Source organism: Macrotis lagotis, chromosome X, assembly GCF_037893015.1.
Source record: "Macrotis lagotis isolate mMagLag1 chromosome X, bilby.v1.9.chrom.fasta, whole genome shotgun sequence".
Lineage (NCBI taxonomy): Eukaryota > Metazoa > Chordata > Mammalia > Peramelemorphia > Peramelidae > Macrotis > Macrotis lagotis.
Window position 1 is genome coordinate 369973509 of NC_133666.1, and position 27205 is coordinate 370000713.

Here is a 27205-nt window from a genome sequence, read left to right on the forward strand (position 1 = left end):
CTCCTTAACTTCCTTCTTGTTTATTGTATGGTTAGATTTATCTATATCTGGGAGTGGGAGGTTGAGGTCTCCCATCAGTAGTGTTTTTATGTCTATGTCTTCCTGTAGTTCTTTCAACTTCTCATCTAAGAATTTAGATGCTACACGATTGGGTACACACACACACACACACACACACACACACACACACACACACAGAAGGATATATATATATATATATATATATATATATATATATATATATATATATATATTATATATAATTTGAATTTACTTTATTGTATATATTACCTTTTAGGAGTATGTAGTTTCCTTCCTTGTCTCTTTTTATAATATCTATTTTCACAGCTGCTTTGTCTGAAATAACAATTGTTTACCCTGCTTTTTTCACTTCAGTTCAAACAAAATATATTTTGCTCCAACCTTTTACCTATAATCTATATGTATAGTCTGTTTTTTAATCCACTCTACTATTCACTTACTTTTTAAGGGAGAGTTCATCCCATTCACATTTAAAGCTATAATTATTAACTCTATATTGCTCTCCATGCTATCTTCTCACTGTATTTACTTCATTTTCACTTTATCCATATTTCCCAGTATTTTGATTCTGAATACCACCCCTTCAGTGTGTTTGACCTCTTATATCCACCCTCTCCTTTCTTTCCCCTTCATCCTTCCCCTGCTCCTCTTATTTCCCCTTTTTCTCCACTCCACCTCCCCATTCCCTCCTTCATTTTCCCCTTTTAATGCTTGAAAGGTACAATAAGTTTCTTAACTGAGTGTGTGTAAGTTAACTTCAAGTGAAACTTGAACAGATGAAGATACATGTGGTATTGCTTTTTTATGTTTAAATCCTGTACCCATTTTGATCTTAATTTGGTAGAAGGTATAAGATTAAACTTTTCCTAGGTTTCACCATACTGTTTTCCATTTTTGCCAATAAATTTGGACAAATAGTGAATTCTTATCCCAGAAACTAATGTCTTTAGTTTTATCACACAGTAGATGAATTGCTCTAAAGTAAAGTTTTAGATCTGGTACAACACCTTTGTTTCCTTTTACTTTTCACCAGTTTCCTTGATATACTTGACTCTTCATAACTCCAAAGTAAGTTCCTATTGGCCTGTAATTTAAGATATTAACTGCTTGCAATTTAGCATACAGCTAATTTTTTTGAATTTTTTTATTAAATGCATTTATATATTTTCAAATTACTACAATACTGGGCCAAGAATATATAGACCAAAACCAAATTGGAACCTGAAAAACCTCATTTTAAAAAATGAGTGGACCAAAAAACAAATTAACCATTTTATCCTAGATAATGATAATAATGAAACAACATACCCAAACCTATGAGATTCATTCAAAGCGACTCTCAGGGGATATATTATAGCTCTAAATGCTTATATGAATAAATTGGAGAAAAAGGAAATCAATGAACTTAACATGCAACTAAAAAAATTAAAGAAAGAACAAATCAAAGATCCCCAATTAAATACCAAATTTCAAATTCAAAAAATTAAATGAGAAATTAATAAAATTGAAGGCAAAAAAACTATTGAATTAATAAATAAAACCAAAAGTTGGTATTATGAAAAAAACAATGAAATTGATAAACCTCTGATCAATTTGATTAAAAAAAAGAAAGAAGAAAACCAAATTTCTAGTTTGATAAATTAAAAATGTGAACTCACCACCAATGAGGAGGAAATTAAAATAACAATTCTAAATTATTTTGCCCAACTCTATGCCACTAAATTTGATAATCTAAGTGAAATGGATGAATATTTACAAAATTATAAGCTTCCCAGGTTAAATGAAGAAGAGATTAAATACCTAAAAAACCCTATCTCACAAAAAGAAATTCAACAAGCCATTATTGAACTCCTGGGCCTGACTGATTCACAAGTGAATTCTACCAAACATTTAAGGAACACTTGGTTCCAATACTATATAAACTCTTTGGAAAAATAGGGAAAGATGTAACTCTGCCTAACTCTTTCTAGGAAACCAATATGGTACTGTTACCTAAAGCAGGAAGTGTTAAAACAGAGAAAGAAAATTATAGACCTATTTCCCTGATGAATATAGATGCAAATATCCTAAATAAAATCTTAGCAAAAGGATTACAACAAGTCATCACTAGGATAATACATTATGATCAAGTAGAATTTATTCCAGGAATGTAGGGTTGGTTCAATATTAGGAAAACTGTTAGTATACTTAATTATATCAACAACAAACCTATCAGAAATCATATGATCACATCAATAGATGCTGAAAAAGCTTTTGATAAATACAGCACCCATTCCTATTAAAAACACTAGAGAGTGTAGGAATAAATGGACTGTTCCTTAAAATAATTAGCAGTATCTATCTGAAACCATCAACAAGCATTATATTCAATGGGGAGAGGCTAGAGGCATTCCCAGTAAGATCAGGGATTCAAACAAGGGTGCCCATTATCAGCACTACTATTCAATATTGTATTAGAAATGTTAGCATCAGCAGTTAGAGAAGAAAAAGTAATTGAAGGAATTAGAATTGGGAAAGAAGAGACAAAACTCTCACACTTTGCAGATGCAATGATGGTCTAACCTAGAGAATCCCAAGAAATCATCTAAAAAACTACTGGAAACAATTAGTAATTGTAGCAAAGTTGCAAGTAATAAAATAAACCCTCGTAAATCCTCCACTTTTCTGTATATGTCTACCAAGAAACAGCAGGAAGAACTAGAAAGGGAAATCCCATTCAAAGTAACCTCAGACAATATAAAATATTTGGGAGTCTATTTGCCAAGACAGATTCATAATCTTTTTGAAAACAATTAGAAAACACTTCTTACACAAACTAAATCAGATTTAAATTACTGGGCAAATATCAACTGCTCATGGATAGGTAGAGATAATATAATAAAAATGACAATTCTACCAAAACTAAACTATCTGTTTAGCCCCCTACCAATCAAAATTCCAAAGAAATTACTTTAATGAGTTAGAAAAAATTGTAAGTAAATTCATATGGAGAAATAAAAAGTCAAGAATTGCCAGGAGCTTAATGAAAAAAAAAAGTGCGAAAGAAGGTGGATTAGCCCTTCCCGATCTAAAATTATATTATAAATCATCAGTCATCTAAACTGTTTGGTATTGGCTAAGAAACAGAGTGGTGGACTAGTGGAATAGACTAGGTGTAAAAGCAGAAGATGATTATAGTAATCTACTGTTTGATAAACCCAAAGAGTCCAGCCATTGGGATAAAAACTGCCTCTTTGATAAAAATTGCTGGGATAATTGGAAGTTAGTTTGGAAGAAACTTAGATTAGACCAACACCTCACACCCTTTACCAAGATAGGATCCAAATGGTTTACAGGACATAGACAAAAAAAAAAAAACAATACTATAAGCAAATTAGAAGATCAAGGACTAGTCTACCTGTCAGATCTATGGAAAGGGGAACAGTTTATGACTAAGAAAGAGTTGGAGAACATCACCAAAAACCAACTAGATGATTTTGATTACATTAAATTAAAAAGCTTTTGCACAGATAAAACCAATGTAACCAAGATCAAAAGAAATGTAGTAAATTGGGAAAGAATCTTTACAACTAATGGTTCTGACAAAGGACTCATTTCTAGAATATACAGAGAACTCAGTCATATTTGTAAAACAAGAAGCCATTCTCCAATTGACAAATGGTCAAAGGATATGAAAAGGCAATTTACAGATGAGGAGATCAAAGTAATCCAAAGCCATATGAAAAAATGCTCTAAATCATTAATTGTTAGAGAAATGCAAATTAAAGTTTCTTTGAGGTACCACCTCACACCTCTCAGATTGACCAGTGTGATCAGGAAGGATAATGACCATTGTTGGAAGGGATGTGGGAAATGTGGGACACTATTACACTGCTGGTGGAGCTGTGAACTCATCCAACCCTTCTGGAGAGCTATTTGGAACTATGCCCAAAGGGCAACAAAAATGTGCATACCCTTTGACCCAGCAATACCACTACTGTGTCTATACCCTGAAGAGATGATGAAAAAGGGTAAAAACATTACTTGTACAAAAATATTTATAGCAGCCCTGTTTGTGGTGGCAAAGAATTAGAAATCCAGTAAATGTCCTTCAATTGGGGAATGGCTTAGCAAATTGTGGTATATGTATGTCATGGAACACTATTGTTCTCTTAGAAACCAGGAAGGATGGAATTTCAGGGAAGCCTGGAGGGATTTGCATGAACTGATGCTGAGTGAGATGAGCAGAACCAGAAAAACACTGTACATCCAAACAGCAAGATGGGAGTGATGTTCAACCTTGAAGGACTTGCTCATTCCATCAGTGCAACAATCGGGAACAATATTGGGCTGTCTGCAAAAGACAGTGCCATCTGTATCCAGATAAAGAGCTATGGAGTTTGAACAAAGTGCAAGGTCTATTCCCTTTAATTTAAGAAAAAAACAGATATCTTATTGTCTGATCTTGTTACCTCTTAGACTTCTCTTCTCTTTAAGGATATGATTTCTCTCTCATCACACCCAATTTGGATCAAGGTACAACATGGAAAAAAAGTAAAGACTGACAGAGTGCTTTCTGTGGGGGGGGGGGAGCAAGATTGGGGGGAAATTGTAAAACTCAAACAATATCTTTAATAAAAATAAATTTTAAAAAAGAACATGATTTCTCTCTCAACACGTTTATCTTATATCAAGGCATAGATCAATATAAAGACTAAAAGATTGCCTTCTGTGTGGGGGAGAAAATCAAGATTAGGGGAAACCTTGTACAATTCAAAAATAAATGAATTAATTTAAAATTTTTTAAAGATAGAATAAATTTTTAAAAATAGAATAAAAAAGAACTCATTATTTGACAAATATAGTTGGGAAAACTGGAAAATATAATGGCTGAAACTAGGCATAGATTCACATCTCACTCCCTATACCAAAATAAGATCAAAATGGGTACAGAAATAAGACATAAGGAGAAAAAAGAAATAAATCAATAGACAAAGAACTACTGTATGTATCGGATTCATTGAAAGGAGATAAACTGATGACTAAGCAAGCCTTACAGCACATTATACATATATACGGAAAAATGAGTGATTTTGACTATCTTAAATAATAAATGTTTTGCACTAATAAAATCAGTGCTACCAAGATTAGAAGGAAAGTAGAAAGCTGACAAAAAATCTTCACTACTAGGAGTTCTGATAATGGTCTCATTTCTATAACGTATAGAGAATTATATGAAATTTATTAGGTCACAAATCATTCCCTCAATTGATAAATGGTCAAAGGATAGAAACAGACAGTTTCCAAATGGACAAATTAAAGCTATATGTACTCATAATGTAAAAAAAATGCTCTTAATCATTATTGATTAAAACAGCAATAAAGTATTACACCTATCAGATTGTCCAAGGTGAGAAAAAGGGAAACAATCTATGTTGTAGTGGTTGTGGGAAGCTTGGGACACTGATGAATTTCTGGTGGAGTTGTGAAGAGGTCTAACATTTCTGAAAAGCAATACGGAATTATGCCCAAGGAGCAAAAATACTGTTCAAAATTGTTCATACGCTTTGACACAGCAATTCCAATTCTAGTCTGTATCCAGAAGAAATTATAGGAAAAGGGAAATGTCCTACATTTTCCTAAACATTGATTGCAGTCATTTGTGTAGTAGCAAAGAATTTGAAATTGAGGGGATGCCTATCAACTGGGGAATGGCTTAACAAATTATGGTACCTGTATACTATGGAATACTCTAGAAAGGCATGAAATTACTTACCAGATCTGATGCATAGGGAAGGGAGTAGAACCAAGGGAGCAAATTACACATCAATAATAACATCATGCAATGAACAACCTTGATGCAAGCACATCATCTCCACAGTTCATAGAGCTAGGATAACTCCATGAGATTGTCTATGAACTGTTTTATTCCCATCCAGAGGAAGAAAAAACAAAACAAAACAACACACACACACACACACACACACACACACACACACGCGCGCACACACACAACCTTTAGCATCTGATGAAGACTTGATAAAATTATCTATATCTCTTTCCCTTAATCCTAATTCCTCACACTGAAATTAACTAATCTGCAGACATGTTTATCACAATATGTATGTAGAATGCTAACTTGACTGTTTTCCACTGAGGGGAGGGGAGTGGGAAGGGAGGATGGAAGGAAATTTTGTAACTTAAAAATATGCATGTGCATATGGAGTTAAATAAATAAAAAAGTGTTCTCTTCCTTTCTACAGGAGTATATAATTTAAAGTTCTTGACTAGCATTTGCTTCTTTTTGTTTGTTTAGTTTTGTTTTTCCTTTTCCATTTATCTTTTTATGTATCTCTTGAGTCTTGTATTCTAAAATCAAATTCTCTGTTCAGTTCTGGTCTATCAGGAAATTTTGAAAGTGCTTTATTTCTCTGAAAACTCACCCTTCCCCCGATAGAGTATGCGGAATTTTTCATGGTAGTAAAATCTTGGTTGTAATCCAAGGTCCTTTGTCCTCTGAAATATTACATTCCAGTCTTCTATACTTAAATGTTGAAACTGATAAGTCCTTTGTACCTGATTGTACTTCATTTATATTTACATTGCTTCTATTTAATGACTTGCAAGATTTTCTCCTTTATTTGTGAATTCTGGAATTTTTCTAGGATATTCCTTTGAAGTTCTGACCTATGATTTCTTTCTGGAGCTGTCTTTATATTCTTTTTTTTACTAAGTTTTTGCAAGGCAAACGGGGTTGAGTGGCTTGCCCAAGACCACACAGCCATGTAATTATTAACTGTCTGAGACCAGATTTGAACCCAGGTACTCCTGACTCCAAGGCCGGTGCTTTATCTACTACACCACCTAGCGCTTTATATTCTTTCAATGACTATATTGTTTTCTAGATATAATATATTGGTACAATGTTCCTTGATAATTTCCTGAAATATTTTTTACAGGCCCTGTTTTTGATCTAGTCTTTCTGCAAAACCAAGAATTCATAAATTACCTCTCCTGGATCTATTTTCCAAGATACTGTTTGTTTTTCCTAAAATTTACTTATTTATTTTTCAATACTTTTAGCATTTTGATTTAGTTAGATGGAATCTTACTGTTCCAAAAATACATTACTTTCTATTCATTGAATTCTAATGTATAAGCTTTTATTTTCATCATTTGCTTTTTTGTGTTTTCATTTTCAAATGGTTAATTTTATATTTTTGTGAGTTGCATTCCTTTCCATTTGATTGATTATACTTTTTGAAGATGTACATTTTTCCCATTGGTTATTTTTCCTTTGAAAAGAGTTAATTTATTTGTTCTATTTTTCATTATTTTTCCGTGTGGCTCTCATTTCTTTTTTCTGTTTTTCTTCTTGCTTTCTTCTTTGTTTTTTGAATTCTTTTTTAAACTCTTCTATGAAGTTTTTGATTTATGGCCATTTCATACACACCTTTGTGACTTCCCATGTAGAGGATTTCTCACTTCTTTCTTTTTATCATCTCTTATTACTATATGTATAGCATTCACTTATAGATTTTTCTTTTCCTCCTCTGCAGCACAGGTGTTTTCTTGTTTCCTCCTTTATGCACAATCTCTGCCTTTGCAGTGTTTTTTTTTCCCAACCCAATCCTGTCTTTTGCCCCAATTTTTCCAGAGTTCAGACTTTATCTGGGATTGGCATCCACCCTGCTGCCTTGCTTTCTAGCTGCTGCAATCCCTGCTGCTGTCAAGTAGCAGGGAGTTAAGATAGAGCTAGGATAGGCTGTATTGTGACTAAAACCTGTGATTTGTTTCCCTTGTTTCCCTGAACAGTCATTCATTGAATATTCCTCAAGATGTCTATAATTGAAAACCTCTTTAGATTTGTTTTCTGGTGGGATCTGTAGCTTCTAATGTCTGTATAGTGGTTTCATTTAACTTGTGTAAGGAAAAGCTCCAGGAGCATGCTAGCTTCAGGTTGTAATCTTGGCTCCACCGCAGAAGTGGGCAAGGTCTCATTTAGGTGATATCATTTTATGAGAAAAACAATAAAATAGATAACCCTTTTATTAATCTGATTAATAAAAAAGTAAGGAGATAATGAAATGAAAATGTGAGCTAATTAACAATTAGGAGGAAATTAAAAAGATATTGGGGAGCTCTTTTGATTAATTGAATGCCAAAAAATTTGATGACTGGAATGAAATGAATGCATATTTACAAAAACATAAATTGCTCAGATTAATAAAAGAGGAAATAACATATTTAAAAATACATTTCAGAAAAAGAAATTGAAGAAATCATCAAAAAACTCCCTAAGAAAAAAACCACCAGGTCCAGATGGATTTACTAGTGAATTCTAAAATACATTCAAGGAAGCATTAATTCCTATTCTACATAAATTATTTTTAAAAATAGGAGAAGGGGTTCAGCCAAATTCCAATTATGACACTCACATAATGCTGATATCTTAACCAGGAAGAACAAAAACAAAGAAAATTATAGACCAATCTCCCTAACGAACATTGATGCAAAAATATTTAATAAAATTTTAGCAATGAAATTACAGCAAGTTTTTACTAGGTTTATACGTCACAATCAAGGATGATTTATACCAGGTTGGCGGGAATGGTCTAATATTAGGATAAAATTCAACATAATTGAACATATCAATAGCAATACCAACAGAAATCACGTGTTTATCTAAATGATGCTGAAAAAGTCTCTTTTAAAATTAACATTCATACCTGTTTAAAAAACAATAAAGGGAATTTTCCTTAAAAATAATTAAATAAAATAATATTTATCTAAAACCATTAACAAATGTTATACGTAATGAGGATATACTTAGAGCATGTATAATAAGATCAGGGTGAAAAAAGGATGTGCATTATGACCATTCCTATTCAATATAGCATTAAAATGCTAATGTTACCAAGAAGAGAAAAACAAATTGAAGTAATTAGAATTGGCAATGAGGAAGCAAAGCTTTCAGTCTTTGATGGTATCCTTAGAGGACCCAAGAAAAATCATCTAAAAATCTTGATATACCTAATAAATTCAAATAACAGGGTATAAAATAAATCCACATAAATCATCAGCTTTTGGATATATGAACAACAAAACCCTAAAGCAAGAGATAGAAAGGGAAATTCCATTTAAAGTAACTGTACACAACATTAAATACTTGAAAATCTGCTTCCCAAGAGAAACCCAGGCTCCATATAAACACAATTGTACTTTTATTGATATTTTCTTTTTACAAATGTATGTTTAAAAAGATTTTCAACACTTATCCATATGTAAATGTACATTTTTAAGTCACAAAATTTCCTTCTGCCTTCGGTAAGCAGATTCCCTCCCCTTAAAAGCAAATAGTTAGGTTAGCATTGTACATACATATTTATGATAAATATCTTTACATATTTTTCATTTTCAGTATGAGGAAACTGAATGAAGGAAAAGAGTTATATAAGAGATAATTTTCTAATGTGTTCATCAGATTCTGAAGAGCTTTTCTTTTAAATTTTTGTTTTGTTTTGTTTTGTTTTGTTTTGCTTTGCTTTGCTTCATCTGGATGGGGATAGCATTACCTACAGCCTGTCTAACATGGGTGTCCTAGCTCTTTGTACTGCTAAGAGGAATTGTTTCCATCAAGGTGGACTATCTAACAATGTTGTTCTTAATGTGTACATTGTTCTCATGCTTCTGCTCCTTCCCAAAGTATCAGTTCCTACAACTCATTCCATACAAGGGTCCAGCCATTTGTGGTTACTTTAGGAATAAGAATATTCCCTAGCATTTATCTACAATAACTTTTTTATAGTTTAAATTATTTCATTTATTTATTTATTTATTCATTCATTTATGTATTTATCTGTTTGTTTGCTTGTTTGTTTTCAGCCATATGCACATGTATATTTTTAAAGTACAAAATTTCCTTCTAACTTCCCTTCCTAACCCCCTCCCCTCTGCAGCAAATAGTCAGGTCAGCATTATATATACATATTTTGATAAACTGATTAACAAATCAATGAATTTTGTTTTGAGGAATTAGGATTTAGGGAAAGAGATAAATGAGAGATAAATTTTATAAAGTGTTTTTCAGATTTGGAATGGGTTTTGAGGGGGTTGTTTGTGTGTGTGTTTGTGTGTGTGTGTTGTTTTGTTTTGTTTTGTTTTCCTATGGATGGGGATAATATAGTCCATAGCCAATCAAATACAATTGTACTAGCTCTCCGGACTGCTGAGAAGAGTTGCTTCCAACAAGGTTGTTTGTCCATCTCACAAGGTTGTTCATCTAACTACATTCTTTTCTGGGTTCTGCTCTCTTCACTCAGCATGAGATTCCATAAGTCATTCCATGCTTCTTTAGAGTCTGACGTTTTATGGTATCTTATGGAATAATTCTATTCTATAGTATTCATATACCATAACTTGTTTAGTCATTTGCCATTTGATGGGCATGCCCTCAAATTCAAATTCTTTGCCACCATAAAAAGAGCTACTATGATGATTTTGGAACATATAGTACTTTCCTATTTTTCATAATTTCCTCTGGATATGACCGAAAATTGGAATTGTGGGGTAAAAGGATATGAACATTTTATTGCTATTTGTGCATAGCTCCATACTGCTTTCCAGAAAGGTTAGAACTTTTCACAGCTCCTGCAATGCGTCAATATCCCAATCCTCCCATAACCTCTCCAGCATTGATCATTTTCACTTTTTCTCAACTTGGCCAATCTAATAGGTTTCATACGATTCCTCATTGTTGTTTTAATCTGCATTTCTCTAATAAAAATTTCGGATAACTTTTCATATGATTATATATAGCTTTACTTTATTCATTTTCATATAGTCTGTTCATATCTTTTGAACATTTATCACTTAAGGCATATATCATCACTTCTTTTGTCATTCCCCAATTGAAGAAAATCCCTTCAATGTCCAATTCTTTGCCAGTCCAAAAAGAGTTGCTATCAATATTTTTGAATATGTGGGACTTTTCCAATTTTTTAATGAGATGAATACAATTATAAATAAACTTCTCAGCCAAATAATGATAAAAATGTCAATAGCTCATGGTTAAGTTGAGCTAATATAACAGAAATGACAAGTCTATTCACATTAAATTACTTATTCATTTTCATACCAATCAACCTATCAAATCATTAGTTTACTGAGCCAGAAAAAGTGGTATAGAAATTCATATGGAGCAACAAAAGTTCAAGAGTAACAAGGAGATGAAAGAAAAAAAATTATAAAATAATGTGGCCTAGCTCTACTAGATCTAAAATTATATTGAAAAAGCAGCAATCATCAAAAATGCCTAGAATTGGTTATGAAATAGAGTAATGGACTGTGGATGAGGATAGTTCCAAAAGAAACAGGTGGAAATGACTACAGAAATCCACTGTTTGTCAAACCCAAAGTCATTAGCTTCTGAGTTAAGAATTCAGTATTTTACAAAATTTTGGGGCAAAACTGGAAATTAATATGGCAAAACCTAGGCTTAGATGCACTTCTTGCACCCTATGCCAAAATAAGGTCAAAATGGGGACAGGATTTGGACATAAAGGGCAACACAATAGATAAAATAGATAAACCAAGAAATAATTCATATATCATATCTATGGAAAGAGGAAAAGTTTATGGTCAAACAACAAATGGGGTATATTATAAACTGCAAAATGAATCATTTTGATTATATTAAATTAAAAAGGTTTTACACTAATAAAATCATTGCTGCTATATTAGAATGAAGGCACAAAGCTTGTAAATAATCTTCACAACTAAGTGTGATGAGAAAAAATGTCTCATTTTTAAAATATATAGATAACCGAATCAAATTTTATGGTTACAAGTCATTCGCCAAAGGATACATGAATAGACAAAATTTTAAATGATGTTCAATCCTTTTTTAAATCACATGAAAGAATGCTCCAAATCATTATTGATTAGAGAAATGCAAATTAAAGCAACTATGAGGTATCACCTAACAACTATCAGATTGGCTATGATAGCAAAAAGGAAAAATGATCAATGTTGGAGAAGTGGTGGGAGGATTGTGCAATTAAGGCATTGTTGGTGGAGTTGAGAAGTGATCCAAGCATTCTGGAGAGCAATATGGATGCATCCCCAAAATGCAATAAAACTGTTCATATCATTTGACCCAGCAATTTCAATTCTAGATGTATAGCCAGAAGAAATTATAAAAAGTGGAAAAGTACTAAACATTCCAAAATATTCATAGCAGCTCTTTTTATTGTGACAAGGAATTGGAATTTGAGAGGATGCCCATATATTGAAGAATGGTTAAACAAGTTATTGTATATGATGATTATGGAATACTATTGTTCTATTGTTATAGACCATAAATAGTTGGACTCTAAAGAAGCATTGAATGAATTATAGGCTCAAAAGGTGAGCAAAGGGAGCAGAACCATGAAAAAACAATGTTCACATGAACAACAGCATTGTGAAATTATCAACCCTCAAGGATGCAGCTACTCTCGGCAGTTTAGAGTGCTAGGACAATCCTATTAGACTAGCTATGTACAATGTTATCCCCATTCAGAGGAAGAAAAACAAAACAAAACAAAAAAGCCTTCCAAATCTGATAAACACTACATTCACTTTTTAAAAAAAATCTCATATATTTATGTCCTTTAATCCTAATTTCCCATATAAAAATGTCTGTAATCATGTTCATCATAAATATGTATATCCACTATTAACCTTGCTGCTGAGTGGAAGAGGATGGGAATGAAGGGTGGAAGGAAATTTTCTAAATTAAAAATTTACATATGAATTTGGATGAATGTTGAAAAACTTTCATGACATATATTAGAAAAAATGAAATATCAACAAAAAGTATAATATTTGTGTATATAGTATATAAGACTTGGAAATAAGAAAACCTGGCACTTCTTTTGTTGTTGTTGTTGTTGTTGTTGTATAAAACCAAAATTTATTTTTGAGGTATGTTATAGAGAGGGCTTCATAAAAATCACGATTAGTGGTGAGACATGTTCATGCTAGCTTAGCAGATACCTCAGGGACTTAGCATAAACTGCTTATACAAAGCTGTTTTTCTGCTCCATGTAATTTGTGGCACAGTGGAGAAAAGAGCACTGGGTGAGTAGGTCAGGGCTCCACAGCAACCAGATTGGGTGAATGTGGGCAAATTACTTCTGAAAAGGAAGGGACTTGGACTAGAGATCTCCAAGGTCCCTTCCTGGTCTAACATTCTGGGACTCTGACTTAAAGTTCTCAGTCTGCTTGAAATAGAGAATCAACCCAATACAAGAATTGAAATTAATCATTTTCCCAAAAAAAGATAAATTATGTGGCTTCTTGTGAAGGATTCACTCTAAATCACAATCCAAACTAGATAAGCATTAATGAATGCTTAAGGGGTGTCAATTTGAAAAAGTGACTCATTTTCTGAAGTTTAATTTCCATTCAAAGCAAAATCCTTTAGACAAGTGAATCCTTGGAGAAGAGCCTGCCTAATGACTAGAATTCCCTATTTGGATGCTTTTTGGGCTAGTATGGCTCCAAAGGTAGAGGAGACAATGTTCTCTCTCTCTTTTCTCCCTCCACATGTGTCAGCACCCAAGTAGCTTGATTAAAGTACACTCTAGGTCTTATTTCAGATGATCCTCACAATTGTCCCCTGCACTAATGACTCCTGGTTATGTCTTCATATAACAATTTGACTGTTTTTACTAATTTCTGAAAGGTAGTTAGAAGGCATATTTAATAGACTACATTCAAACGAATATGTATTTGATTTAAAAAAAAATGTTTTGCTAGGTAGGCTTTTTAAGGTAGAGGTGGTCCTGAGATGGATAACTAGTATGGATGGGTCTGAGTAGTACCATGTACTCATCACTAGGGCAGAATGGCAGGCATACTGTTAGGCACAGTAGGCAAGATCATTCAGTTTTCAGGGGAGTAGGAAGAAATCCCCTACAGAAAGGCCTGTGGAGATGGATACGGCAATGCCTTCTATAGCTTTCTTGATAGCTGATTGCACCTTCTCCCGTATGTTGGCGGGCGGCCGCGGAGGCGCCTCCACCCCGCGCAGGGTCTGCAGGTCCCGGCCGTCAGGCGGGCCAGGTGCAGGCCCGCTAGCCCCAGCAGTGGCGAGTTGGCTGCATGCGGCTCCCAGCACATTAGCCTTCGCAGACCGCAGCGCCACGGGGTAGGCCGCCAGCACAGCGTGCTGCAGCCGCTTGTGGCGCAAGGTGGGCGGATGGAGGACTCGTCGTCCTCCCACAGGCCGGCCACCAGCTTCTCCAGCTTGACACGCAGGTAGGGCAGGTGCAGCAGCAGCGCCAGGGAGCGGCGGAGCTGCGGCCCGGGCAGCCCGGCGCCGGCTGGCCTCGGGCCACGGCCAGCCCACCACCACACGCTTGAGGCCCTAGAAGTGGTCGGAGAAGGGTGGCGCTGCTGCAGCACCAGGTCCAGCTCTGTGAAGATCTCATCGAACCACCTCCAGAGGAAGCTGTAGCGTCCCGGGTCGTCCTCGGCCAGCACCTTGGCGACTTGCTGCAGCGCGGGCCTCACGGCGTCCATCAGGCTGTCCTGCGCCACCATCTCGAAGATGGAAGATCAGTCCTCCGAGCCGGAGACTGCCGTGATGTGGGCCCCGTGCTCGGCCATGGCGCAGCTGTAGGGGCGCTACGGGGCCATGCGGGGCTCGGCCTGCCCAGACCTGGGAGGGGCGGCCCCGTCGGGGGCTAGGCCGCCATCTCCGGTGCCAAGGGAGGAGGTCCAGGCGGCCGCCGCGAGGACTCGGGCCCCATGCAAGGAGCGGCCGGGCACCGTGCTGAGGGCGCCCGAGGCAGAGCTCCCCGGACTGCCAAACCTGGCACTTCTGCTTTATAACCTGTGTGATCCTGAAAAAAAATGATTAGTCTGTTTACAAAAAACAAAAATACAAAAAAATGAAAAATATATGAAAAGGTGAAATATTTCAATGGAAAAACAACGGACTTACAAAAATAGTTTCAAGAGGTAAATTTTTTTAAAAAGAATTATTGGATTGGGGCGGCTAGGTGGCATAGTGGATAAAGCACCGGCCTTGGAGTCAGGAGTACCTGGGTTCAAATCGGGTCTCAGACACTTAATAATTACCTAGCTGTGTGGCCTTGGACAAGTCACTTAACCCCATTTGCCTTGCAAAAATCTAAAAAAAATGTATTGGATTACAAGAAATACATGATCACACACACACACACACACACACACAAATATATGAAGCAAAACTGTCCTGATACTTTCCAACCAAAGATAGGAAGAATTCACTAATTACCTCTTAAAGTTCTCCTGAAATGAAAACTTCAATAAAATATAATAGTCAAATTCCAAAGCTTCCTGGTCAAGCAGGAAATATTACAAAAAAAGCAAAAATTAAAATGAAACAAACAAGCAAAATGAATAATTCACATATCATGGAACCCCTGTCAGAATACAGAAGATTTAGAAGTTTCTACATTAAATTACCTTAGGGCTTAGAATATAATATTCTGGTCAACAAATGGACTTGGATTACAATCAAGAATCAACTATCAAGTAAAATTGTGCATATATTTTCAAGAGAAAATGTAGAGATTCAATGAATTGAGGGACCTTCAAGTTTTCCTGGTGAAATGACTAGAACTAGAAAATCTGATTTTCAAATGTAGCTTTCATATAAAACCTTAAAAGGAAAACAAGAAAGGAAAATCATAAGGGACTTAATGATATTGAACTGCTCTTTTTCCAAATGGAAAGACTGGGAAGGGGAGAAGAAAAAGGGGTGAAAGGAAATGATAGCATATTGGCCAATGGCAAGTCAAAAACAAAACACTTGAGGAAGGATGGAAATAATGACATAATAGATGAAATAGGAGAGGAGGGAAATATAGTGAGAAAGAATAACTGGGAAAAAAAATCTTTGAAGTGTTTCTCTAGAACAGGTCTCATTTCCCATATTTATATATATTTATTGATTAAAGTACACTCTAGATCTTATTTCAGATGATCCTCACAATTGTCCCCCCCACCAATGACTCCTGGTTATGTCTTCATATAGCAATTTGACTGTTTTCACTAATTTCAGAAAGGGAATTAGAAGGCATATTAATAGACTACATTCAAATGAATATGTATTTGATTTAAAAAAATGTTTTGTTAGTTAGACTTTTTAAGGTAGAGATGGTCCTGAGATGGGTAACAAATTTATTATTATTATATTATTGAGTCAAAATTATTAAAATGAGAGTCCCCAATTGATAAATTATCCAAAGATATGAAGTGTATTCAGATGAGGTTATTAATGCTGTCTATATCCATATTAAACATGTTCTAATTCACTATTGACTGGAGAAATGAAAGTTAAAACAATTCTAAGGTATCTTATACCTATTAGATTAGCTAATATGTTAGAAAACCTAAATGACAAATGTTGGAGAGAATGTAGGCAAAATGAGATAATGACACAGTTTCTCGATATGTTAATGGAATGAATCATTTTATTTAGTTTCTCTCAATAGGGATTTTATGAAATTAGTTGCTTTGTAAAACACTGCATATGTCATAAATGTTAGCATAACTATTTACCAAATTGTAATAATTGTTGAAGTTTGATAAGAAAACTTGTAAATGAGAAGAAATGCCAAAATTCAGTGAAAGTTGTTCTGTTTCATCCTAGAAGAACAAAGGAAACAAAAATTCTCAAATTTTTTAAATTAAGCAAATAAAACAGGTGAAGAATTTTTTCACTCTTAACAGTTGCATCATCAAGCAATACTCTACTGGGTCGGTACCCTTTAAGAGATCATCGAAAAGGGTAAAAATAGCACTTGTATAAAAATATTCATGGTAACTCTGTTTGTGGTAGCAAAGTATTAGAAATTGACTGAATGCACATAAATTGGGGAATGGCTGAATATAATGTGTTATATGTCTTATGGAACACTATTATTCTATTAAAAAAAACAGGAACAATGGGATTTCAGAGAAGTCTGGAAAGACTTGTATGAATTGATGCTGAGTGAGATAAGCAGAACCAGATATACAACATACACCCTAACAGCAACATGGAGGTGATAATCAACCTTAATGGACTTCCTCATTCCATCAGTGCAATAATCAGGCACAATTTAAGGTATCTGCTATGGAGAATACCATCTGCATCCTGAGAAAGACCTATGGAGTTTAAACAAAGACCAAAGACCATTACCTTCCATTTAAAAAAAAAATTGTCTATGTACTGCATAATTTTGCTATCTCTAGGATTTTTTTCCTCAAAATTTGATTTTTTCTCTCAAAAAATTCAACTTTTATCAATGTATAACATAGACAATATAAAGATTATCAGACTGCCTTTGTGGGGGGGGAGAGGAAAGGGAAGGTGGGGGAAAAATTATATAATTCAAAACCTTAACCAAAAAAAATAAGAGGCAAAGAGTTACATCAGTAGAAATATCCTGGTAAATATAAATTAGACAGTTTATTTGAAATACCACAAGTTGGATTTTGTCAAATGTGGTAATGGAGGCATTGTTTCTGCAGTTTCAAGTAGTGGTTTTTGGTCACTTAAATTTTTGAATTGTCAAAGCAATAGCCCAGTATTCCTTACTTTGAAACTTTGCAATGAATTTTTAAATTTCTCAAATTCTACCTTAAGTCAAAGCATTTTAAAGTCTAAGTACACATCAACATGCACTTGTAGCAAACTAATTTTTGTTGATAAGATATGAAATAGTTCAAAGAGTTATTGTTAAAGATGTATTATTGAATTGTGCTGGTAAATACTACATGTTTTTGGTCAAGGTGCAACTATTGCGTCCAATTTAGTGACTGCTGCCCTGGAACTAAATAGCCACAATGACAACATTATTTGGATTTTTTTTACTGTTTTATTAGCTACTGAGTTTAATAATTTTAACCCCTTGACAAGAAGTTTCAAGTTCCCCATTACATTAGCACTTATGTGTCAAGAAGTTAAGTAACCAGCACAAAGTTTGCTTTTTTGCACTTTTGATTGTTTCATTTGGTAGAACTGAAAGAAAGTTGCATGTTTACGGGACTGTGGGTTACATAAGACAATAGGGAGAAGATGAATCATCTCATGAAGTCGTCAAAGTCTTGCACACATTCTCCATCATAGTCATCATAGTCTACAATAACATCTTTCATTGTTGCTTTCTTCTTTTTGGTTTTTGTTTTGCTAATCTTGTTTCTATGTTTTACGTCATAGCACTGTCCATGAAGTGGCAATATTTCTAGTCATCAATAAAATGCACATATCTTGAATTAATGCAAGTGAGGATCCCAGAGAAACCCTGAAAGGGAACTAAAATCTCCTCCCAGGGGGGTCTATGTTACTCTGTTCTGGTAGTGGTTTTGGGAGAGAACTCAGGGAGAAAAAAAAAAATGATCCATTAAAGCCAAGTTTCTTTAATGGTACAGAAGAAGCTTCTGGGAGAAAATTAGCTATATCCAACTAAATTATCTGGCTTAGAGATAACAGGGTGAACCTAAATAGGGAAAATCAGGTAGTTCCCTTCTTGAAGGATAGTCCGTTACTGGGGACCTTGGATATGTTGAATTCCCAGAAAATGGGGTGAGTCAATGAGCCAGGGTGCAAGGGTAATATAAGGGGATTTCTATTTTGGGGTTGTTTAGATTGGAGGAGTGAAAGCTGCTCCAGGTGCAAGGATAGTCCACAGGGAAAAAATGACACACAGGGATTCGAAAAACGTTGAATATATTCAATAAGGACAAACAGTGTTTTCTCATGCCTATGATCAATTATGCAACTACATTACTATAGTTCTCTATCAAAGTCCCATTTCAGACATAGATCTGATATTAAAATTGTAGTTAACTCCTCTAATGCTTTCAAGAAACTGTCTTAATGTAGATATTTTTCATACTGAGTAACTTTATCTTTTTAGTAATTGCCAAGTATATGAAGTTATCACTTGCATAGAGATTCATGGCATTTATAACAGAGATTGGGTTATTAACAACAAAAGTTTCCTTTGTTAATTCAAAATCACCTTCTTCCTATTATATCTTTAGCAGTAGTTTTCTTCTAATAATTCTTTTGTGTAAATTCTTTAGGTTCTTTATGTTCTACCAACCTTTTCTTAATATCTTATCTTTTCTTCTATTACCACTCTTTCCTTTTGATTTTCTGTTTGATTTGCATCTTTTCTAAAACTTCTGTTTCTAATTTTACTTCTGTCTTCTTTTATTTTTTTCATCATCATAATCATCATTCCTGTTTTCCTTGATATCATCATCCTTATCCTCATCCTCCCAGCAGTAACCCCTCACCACTCCACTCCCTTTAGCACTGCCTCCTACATTGAGGACCTTTCCATCTCTCCCGAGGGCAAGTCCTCAATGCTGGTGCCATATGAGACTGGGTGTGTGTGACTGCAAGAGGAAGAGAAGGGGGGGGAGAAAAAAGCAGGAAAGAGTAGGTGATGATTCACCTGAATAGCTTCTCCTGATTCAACCATTCTTTAGAGTGATTTGGAAGAATGCCAAATTGGCTCTAAAACCTTGGCTACCTTTAAAACTTGCAATGTCATTTCAAGGTTTGTAATGCAAAAGAGATAAAAAGGCAAAAAGGAAAAGAAATATACAAGGACTTTTATAGCAGATATTTTCTTATGGAAAGGAATTAGAAAATGAGGGAATGCCCATCAGTTGGTGAATGACTGAACAAATTTTGGTATGTGATAATGATGGAATGCAATTTGGCTATAGGAAATGATGAGCAGTATGATCTTAGAAAAACCTGAAAAGTCTTGCATGAGCTGATGCAAAGTGAAATGTACTATATACTAAATAACAGCTATTTTATAGAATAATCATCTGTGAATGACTTAGCCTTTTTCATCAATACAGTGAGCCAAGATCCAGAAAAAGAACTAATGATGTCTGAATATAGAATGAAGTATACTTTATTTACTTTATTATTCTTGAAGTTTCTTTTTTTGGCAGTGGTTTCTTTTACAAAATGACTATTATGGAAAGGTTTTGCATAACTACCCATTTATAACCTATATAAAATTGTTTGCTTTCTCAATTAAGTGAGGTGAAGTAGGATGAAAGAAGAGACTTCATAATGCAGATTTTTAAAAAACAAATGTTGAAAATTGTTTTGCACCTAACTGGGATACAAAAATACTAAACAAATCAATCAATCAATCAATGTAAGAAAAAATAAAATGTAATTCCTAGAAATATTTTTGTCTGGATCCCAAATAGAAATATAATATCTGTCTCATACTAGGAGCTGAACAATTACATTTTTATTAAGATGAGCCAATTATTAAATTTGGCTAAAGCAAGCATTTAAACTGGTCATATAGAAAGATAGATGGATAGATAGATAAATGGATGGATAGATTAGTACATAGGTAGATGTCTATGTAGTTAGGTAGATAATAGAGCTCTATATAGTTGTTGTTTTATCCTTCATTATCAAATAAGAACAATGACATTCTAAATTTAGGATCAAGACAGAGCATTCAGCTGTGACAAATGTGTTCAATAAGAGATCAGAAGACTTTTCAACAGGTCATCACAAATGCTTAATTTGAACATTTGGGAGGGAGATGTGTTTGTATCTATGCATCTCTGTTTCATTCGTCCTACCATGATTCTGTTTTAGTTATAAAATATAATATCTTTGTTGATATAGACATGTCATGTTGGGCAGTCCTGACACAAAATTTTCCATGCCTCCTAATCAATGCTAAACTTCTTCAAATGGTTCTTGATATTGCCTTCATATTTCTTATTCTGACCTTCTTGTGAATGCTTGCCCCATGAGAATTCTCTGTAATATATCTTTTAGGTAAATCTAAATTAAAAATTCTATATACTTGTACATTCTATTGGAGATGAGCCCTCTGCAGTAGAGTTAAATGCTTGGCCCTTCAGCTCAAAGTAAGACCTCATTATCTGTAAAATAATTTTATCCTGCAAGGTAATCTTCAGAATCCCCCCTGCCCTGAGACTATTCAAGTGGAACAGTTCAATTTTCTGGCATAGCACTGTTAATCTGTCCAAGTTTCATAGGTGTAGAATAATCAGTCAACACAAAAGTTCAGATGTTATCTTTTATCTCCCAGTCTTTCTCATAGTCTCTCAAATGTTGATCTAGCTCTGACAATGTGCATATCAATCAAATCATATATATGGATATCTCTGGAAAGTATATTGAGAAGTTAAGTGAACTGGTCCACACTATTAAATTTTTTCCCCTTTGGTATAATCAATGTTTTCCAGAATGGATAGTGCAGTTCTGGTTGGTGGACAATCACTGCTTTCTTGGATTTGGTTCTCAGGTCAAAATTAGTAATGTCATTAAATACTTATTCAAAATTGTTACATCTCACTCTCATTTCATCAGTGTGAGTAAATAATCACTTGTGGAAAAAAATCCCAATTCAACATTCATTTTCACCTTACTTTATAGCCTTTTCAAATTAAATATAAATTTAATCGATCTCTTTAGACTTAAAGACATACTTCTGTGAATAATAGGGAATACTTAATCATCTCTCTAGGGATAATGAATATATAAATAAATACTTTATAAGCAGATATATCTATATATATATATATAGATATATAGATATATAGATATATAGATATATAGATATATAGATATATCCATCTATACAGATAGACCAAAAGACAAACACACAGATAGATAGATAGATAGATAGATAGATAGATAGATAGATAGATAGAAAGATAAAGCATAAACATACTGAAAGAGATAATAGGAACAATATTAAGAAACCAAAAAGACCTTAAAGGCTATTGAATATAAGAAAATTTCCCCTCTAATAGCTCATTAAGGTTTGCTCAAGTTAATTCTTAAAGGTAGGTAGTGTAAATATTACTATTCCCGTTGACAGAGAAAGCAACTGGCATTCTGAGAAAATGATTCAATTGGTTTATGTCAAACAGATTTTGAGTCTAAAATTAACCCAGTCACTCCCAGGTGATTCTGTTAGAAGCAACTATCTTTTTTATTTCAGCTCAGTTTGCACATTTACATCTTCCTTGATACCATTTTAATATGCTTGTATCCAAATAGATTTCTATACTTACTTGTTACATTGTAACATTTAATAGGACACTATTAATATCTTAAAGAGATATTTTCTTCAACTATGCTTCAATATAGCTGCCATAATCTATTTTTCTTAAATGCACTTGAAAATATTTCTATAAAAAGAAAATATTGTCACAATTTGATTTTCTATTTCTAGGTCAACTTAGCCTGAATAATAACGATAATTACAACATGTAGTATACAAGAATGGAAGTAACTCATAAATCTATGAAACTTTTAAAAATCAGAATAATTATGAACACATCATTTCCTGATAAAAGGTAAACCAGATGTTTTTTAAATATATTCATTCATTTGCATATTTGAAAATAATTTTTATTCAATGAAACATTTTTAGTTGCCAAGTTGCCAGGACACAACATTTTCCTCACTCAAAATTTTATCTTAAATTGTTTTAAAGGAAAGTTAAAAAGACGTCTCTACAACCCCAAAATACATTAGAGCCTGGATTCTCCAATGTTACACTGAATTATTTTGGATGTGAATTAAAATAGTAGACTTGATGTAATTTCAAGAAACATAGATGAGAATAAATTTAAGACACAGTTGGGGGTAAGAATAGTTAAAAGGGGCACCCTTGGAGGGTGAATGCCTTACATTCCCATAGCACTAAACTCTTTGTTAAATTTATTCTCGCACAGTCATTTAATGTTGTTTCAGATTATATTAGATGGCAACATCATGTTCTATAATTTAGCACTTCTAAACAAGCAATTCAATGAAAAATAAATTAAAATGCTTACATACTGCAAAGTACAGGTTACATCCAGTCATTAAAATTATGCTTTAAAAAAGAAAATAAAAACAATGGTTGAACAAACATAAGTGCTATTTTGTGTGTTAGAGAATAAAATTCAAGTCCTGCTAAAAACACATTATGGTGTGGTGACAATTCTTCTGTCTTACAGTAAATAATAATATATTTAGAAAGGCTTTGGGTGTGGTCCCAGTGATGACATTGTCACTACAGACCTGACCAACTAAGCATAGAGAACTTGCTTATTATCAGTACTTTAGTCAATAGGTGACAAAATTTGTGGCAATGATTACTTCATGACATAAGAGAAAGTATAAAATTCTTTCCATTCCTGAGAAGAAATTTATTCTTTTGAAATGATGCACGAATGACCAAAATGGGAGCTCCCAAATTACACAATTCTGAGGGAAACTAAAGTCAATATTTTAAGTATTGCTCTTTCGTTTGCAAGTTCTGCAAAGTATTTCCTGAACCAAGGTATGTTTTTTCCTTTGCAAGTTAAACTCAAAGAGTATATTAGCAAATTGAGAGATAAAATAACTTGTTCTGCATAACACAGTAATTTGTTTTTATATTTCTTGTTCAATATTTTCCACTAAAAATAAGTATCTATTCATTGTACTAAGCTTCCTGATGAATTTAACTCTTTATACATCATAAGTATGATACTTGACCAAATATTAATTAGTTCATATGTTATTACTGATTGAACTGACTGATATACCTCTTGACATTTTTGCTATAACTGAAACTTTAAGATACAAAGACATTGCAGCTAAAATAGAGGTTACATCAAAAAATTCTCTTTGTACAGGCAAATAACATTTCTTTGAGCTAACAGAATTATTTTCATCTTCTATCCCATGTTAATAAGAAATAGATTATCTCAACTTTGGCTGAAAATGATGATTTTTTTTACAAAAGATTTCTATAAAAATAATCATAGTTTATGTAAAATCATTTTTTCAGAGTATGAGAAAGCAAAGATATTCTACAAAGTTTCTCTTAATTAAAATCAAAATATAACAAAATAACTCAGTAATCTTTACTTAAAGGTCAATATGAAGTGAAAGTTATTCTAAAATTAGTAATGAAAGAGAATAGATTCTTAAAGAGTACAATGGAGCATGAGGAGATTACACACACACACACACACACACACACACATATACATGAATATATCTATATCTAAAGCTGGAGATAAACACATTCTATCTTTTTTTTTTTTAGGTATTGTTTGCAAGGGCAAATGGAGTTAAGTGGCTTGCCCAAGGACACATAGATAGGTAATTACTAAGTGTCTGAGACCAGATTTGAATCCAGGTACTCCTGACTCCAGGGCGGTGCTTTATCCACTGAGCCACCTAGACACCCCAATATATACATTCTATATAAGCATCTATAGCTACATTTATCTATCATCTATATATCTATCTCAGACATTTATACATGGAAGGGGCATTAGAATCAACCTAGTAAAAATATCTCGTTTTATATTTGAGGAAACTGAGACATAGGACAAAGTGTCAAAGTGGGAAATCAGACACTTTCTCAAGAAAAAAGAATAAAAAGCTGGAAGAGAGAAAATTCTAGGACAATGGCATAGGAGGTCAGAAAACTTTTGATTCTCTAAATTTCTTTCAGAAAAAAAAGACATACCATTGATGCAGGGCAAAGATGAAGAGAATTATGAATGTAGAACTTGGGTGGAGATATAAATTGACTAAGATCTTACTCTTAAGATGTAAATTGACTTAAAGTAGAGAATTATGATTGTAACAGAAACAATTGTAATCTCAAAGGCTGCTTGGGTGGAGATCAACCCCCCCCATTCTTAATGTATCATTGGTTCATTGTTTGATGTAAAATTTATATACTGATCTCTTGGGGCTTTACCCTCTACCTAATTCCAAGTCCAGTACAGGGAAAGGGAATTCACCTTTTGCCCTCTGGATGAGAGGCAGGACATAAAATCTTTGGTTGGACTCTGGCTCAGGGCTGCAATCTTCTGTGATCATGACCCACCTAATGCTTCTCCTTTATCTCTCTCTCTCTCTCTCCATCTCTCCTCATCCCTTCCTTTATCTTGTAACCTTTTAATGAATTTTTTGTTTTATTTCCAGTCATTCTTTCCCGAGTCTGAATTCTTCATAGGCAGAACACAACACAAGTTGCCAGTGGATACAATATGAACTCAGAGTAAGAGAAATAAATATGGGTTAAAGCAGGTATTTTTCTAAGACAATATGAGAAGAAACCAAGAAAGACCTGCATGAATGTGAAGTGCAAACACCTTCAGGCCAATTCTGAAGAATCAATAAACAATAAAACCTGTGGGCAGCTGAGTTGGGAAGCACTCAACCTTAGACATTTTTATCTTGCTGACAGTCTGAGTGCCTGAAGGCTAAGTAGGAGAAGAATGAAACTAAAAGACTTCCCACAATAGAGTAATGCCAAACAAAGTGAGCTGACCAGACATATCCTCAGCCTTGGAGGTAGGGAAAAGCAGCTTAGTTTAGTACATACCTGGTAAGTGAAGTAGAGAGGAGCACTTGCAGGTTGTGTTTGTGGGCATTTGCAGGAGAATAGAGTACCTGGTATCAAGGAGCATAATTTGTTGAACAGAGTAGATGGGAGTCATAATTGTAGCTTAGAAATTGGGAAGATGGGGGAAGCAAGGTAGTCCAGTAGATTGAGCTCTAGCTCAATTAATCTAGCCTCAGAAACTTAATAATTACCTAGTTGTAATTATTACCTAGCTGTAATAATCACCTAGCTGTGTTACAAGTCACTTAATGCCACTGACTTACAAAAAAAATTTTTAAAAAGTGGAGAAGATATTCCGAGGTTGAAAATTGAGACAAAACTCATATAATAACAGTTAGAAGTACATGAAACTTAGAAACTCAATCCTCATACCACAAATTGATTCTAATAATAGTTATTAAAAACAAAATAACAAAGAAATATGAGTATGCAAAAGAGAAAGAATCCAACCATGGATAGTTACTATAAGGACAGAAAAAATCTAGGTTCATATTCAGGGGAAAGATAATAGAGCTCTAAAGCAACTCTTTTTACATTCAAAATCATCAAATGGTTCTAAGCATAAAAGTTTTTGGTAGAAATGAAAAAAAGGACTAAAAATTAGTAAGAGAGATTGGGGAAGAACTGGAAATAAAAATAATAATCCAAGAAAATCAAGAAAATTGTGAAAAATTACACTCTGTATAATTCATTTATTCTTCTATTCGTTAGTTCCTTAAAAATTGAACTGGAGGAGAACACCTCATTAAATCATAAAACAAAATCAAAAGAATAAAAAAAAATTAAAAGGAAAAAAGGAATTATCTCCCCAAAAATTTATATAAGAATAATCAGACAACTTAAAAATAATTATTAAAAATATATTGATACAATAGTACAAGAGATTATCAAGTAACATTTCCCTGAATTTCTAATGCAAAAAGGCTAAAATAGAAATAGAAAAAAAATTACACTGATCACCACTTGAAAGACAACTAAATCAAAACTTACGGGCATATCAAACCCAAGTTTCAAAGCTCCTTGTTTAAGGAGAAAATTTTAGAAGAAACTAGAAATGTCAATTTAAATATCATAAAGCTACAAAAAGGATTGTACAAGACTTGGGATTTGATAAAGCATAATTTGCCCAACAAAGTTAAACAGAATTCTGAATGAAAAAAAATGGACAACAAATTCAGTTACTTAAAAATAAACTTGAAATCTTTCCAGTTTTGTGAGAAAACCCCATGAACCTTAAAGGAAAATTCAACATATAACATCGAGGGGAAAGACAGACTTATTATGAGTTGTGAAAAAGATCAAAATCTTTATATATTTGATAATATTAGCAGTATACATGATTATTGTCATTATTTTGATAGATTAAAAAAGAGGTATGACTGAACTCCTTAAGATGCAGTGATCCAGGGTGACTAGGTGGTGTAGTGGATAAAGCACTGGCCTTAGAGTCAGGAGTACCAGACACCTAATAATTACCTAGCTGTATGGCCTTGGGCAAGCCACTTAACCCCGTTTGCCTTGCAAAAACCTAAAAACAAAAAAAGATTCAGTGATCCTTAAAAAACAAATTTGTGTAGAGAAAGAAAAAGGAATGACTATACACAAATAAGGCATGCAAAAAAATGATACAGAAGAAGCTAGTAGGGTAGGGGCAGGTGAATCTTACTCTCATTAACAATTAGTTAAAGGGGACAAAATATAACTAGAAAGGTAGAAAAGGCATATAAATC

General features: G+C 33.8%; 1 pseudogene; it reads right to left on the reverse strand.

Moving 5' to 3' along the window:
• Positions 1 to 13957: 13957 nt before the first annotated feature.
• On the reverse strand, positions 13958 to 14676 carry LOC141499136 (peroxisome assembly protein 12 pseudogene; annotated as a pseudogene).
• Between the last annotated feature and the right edge of the window lie 12529 nt (positions 14677 to 27205).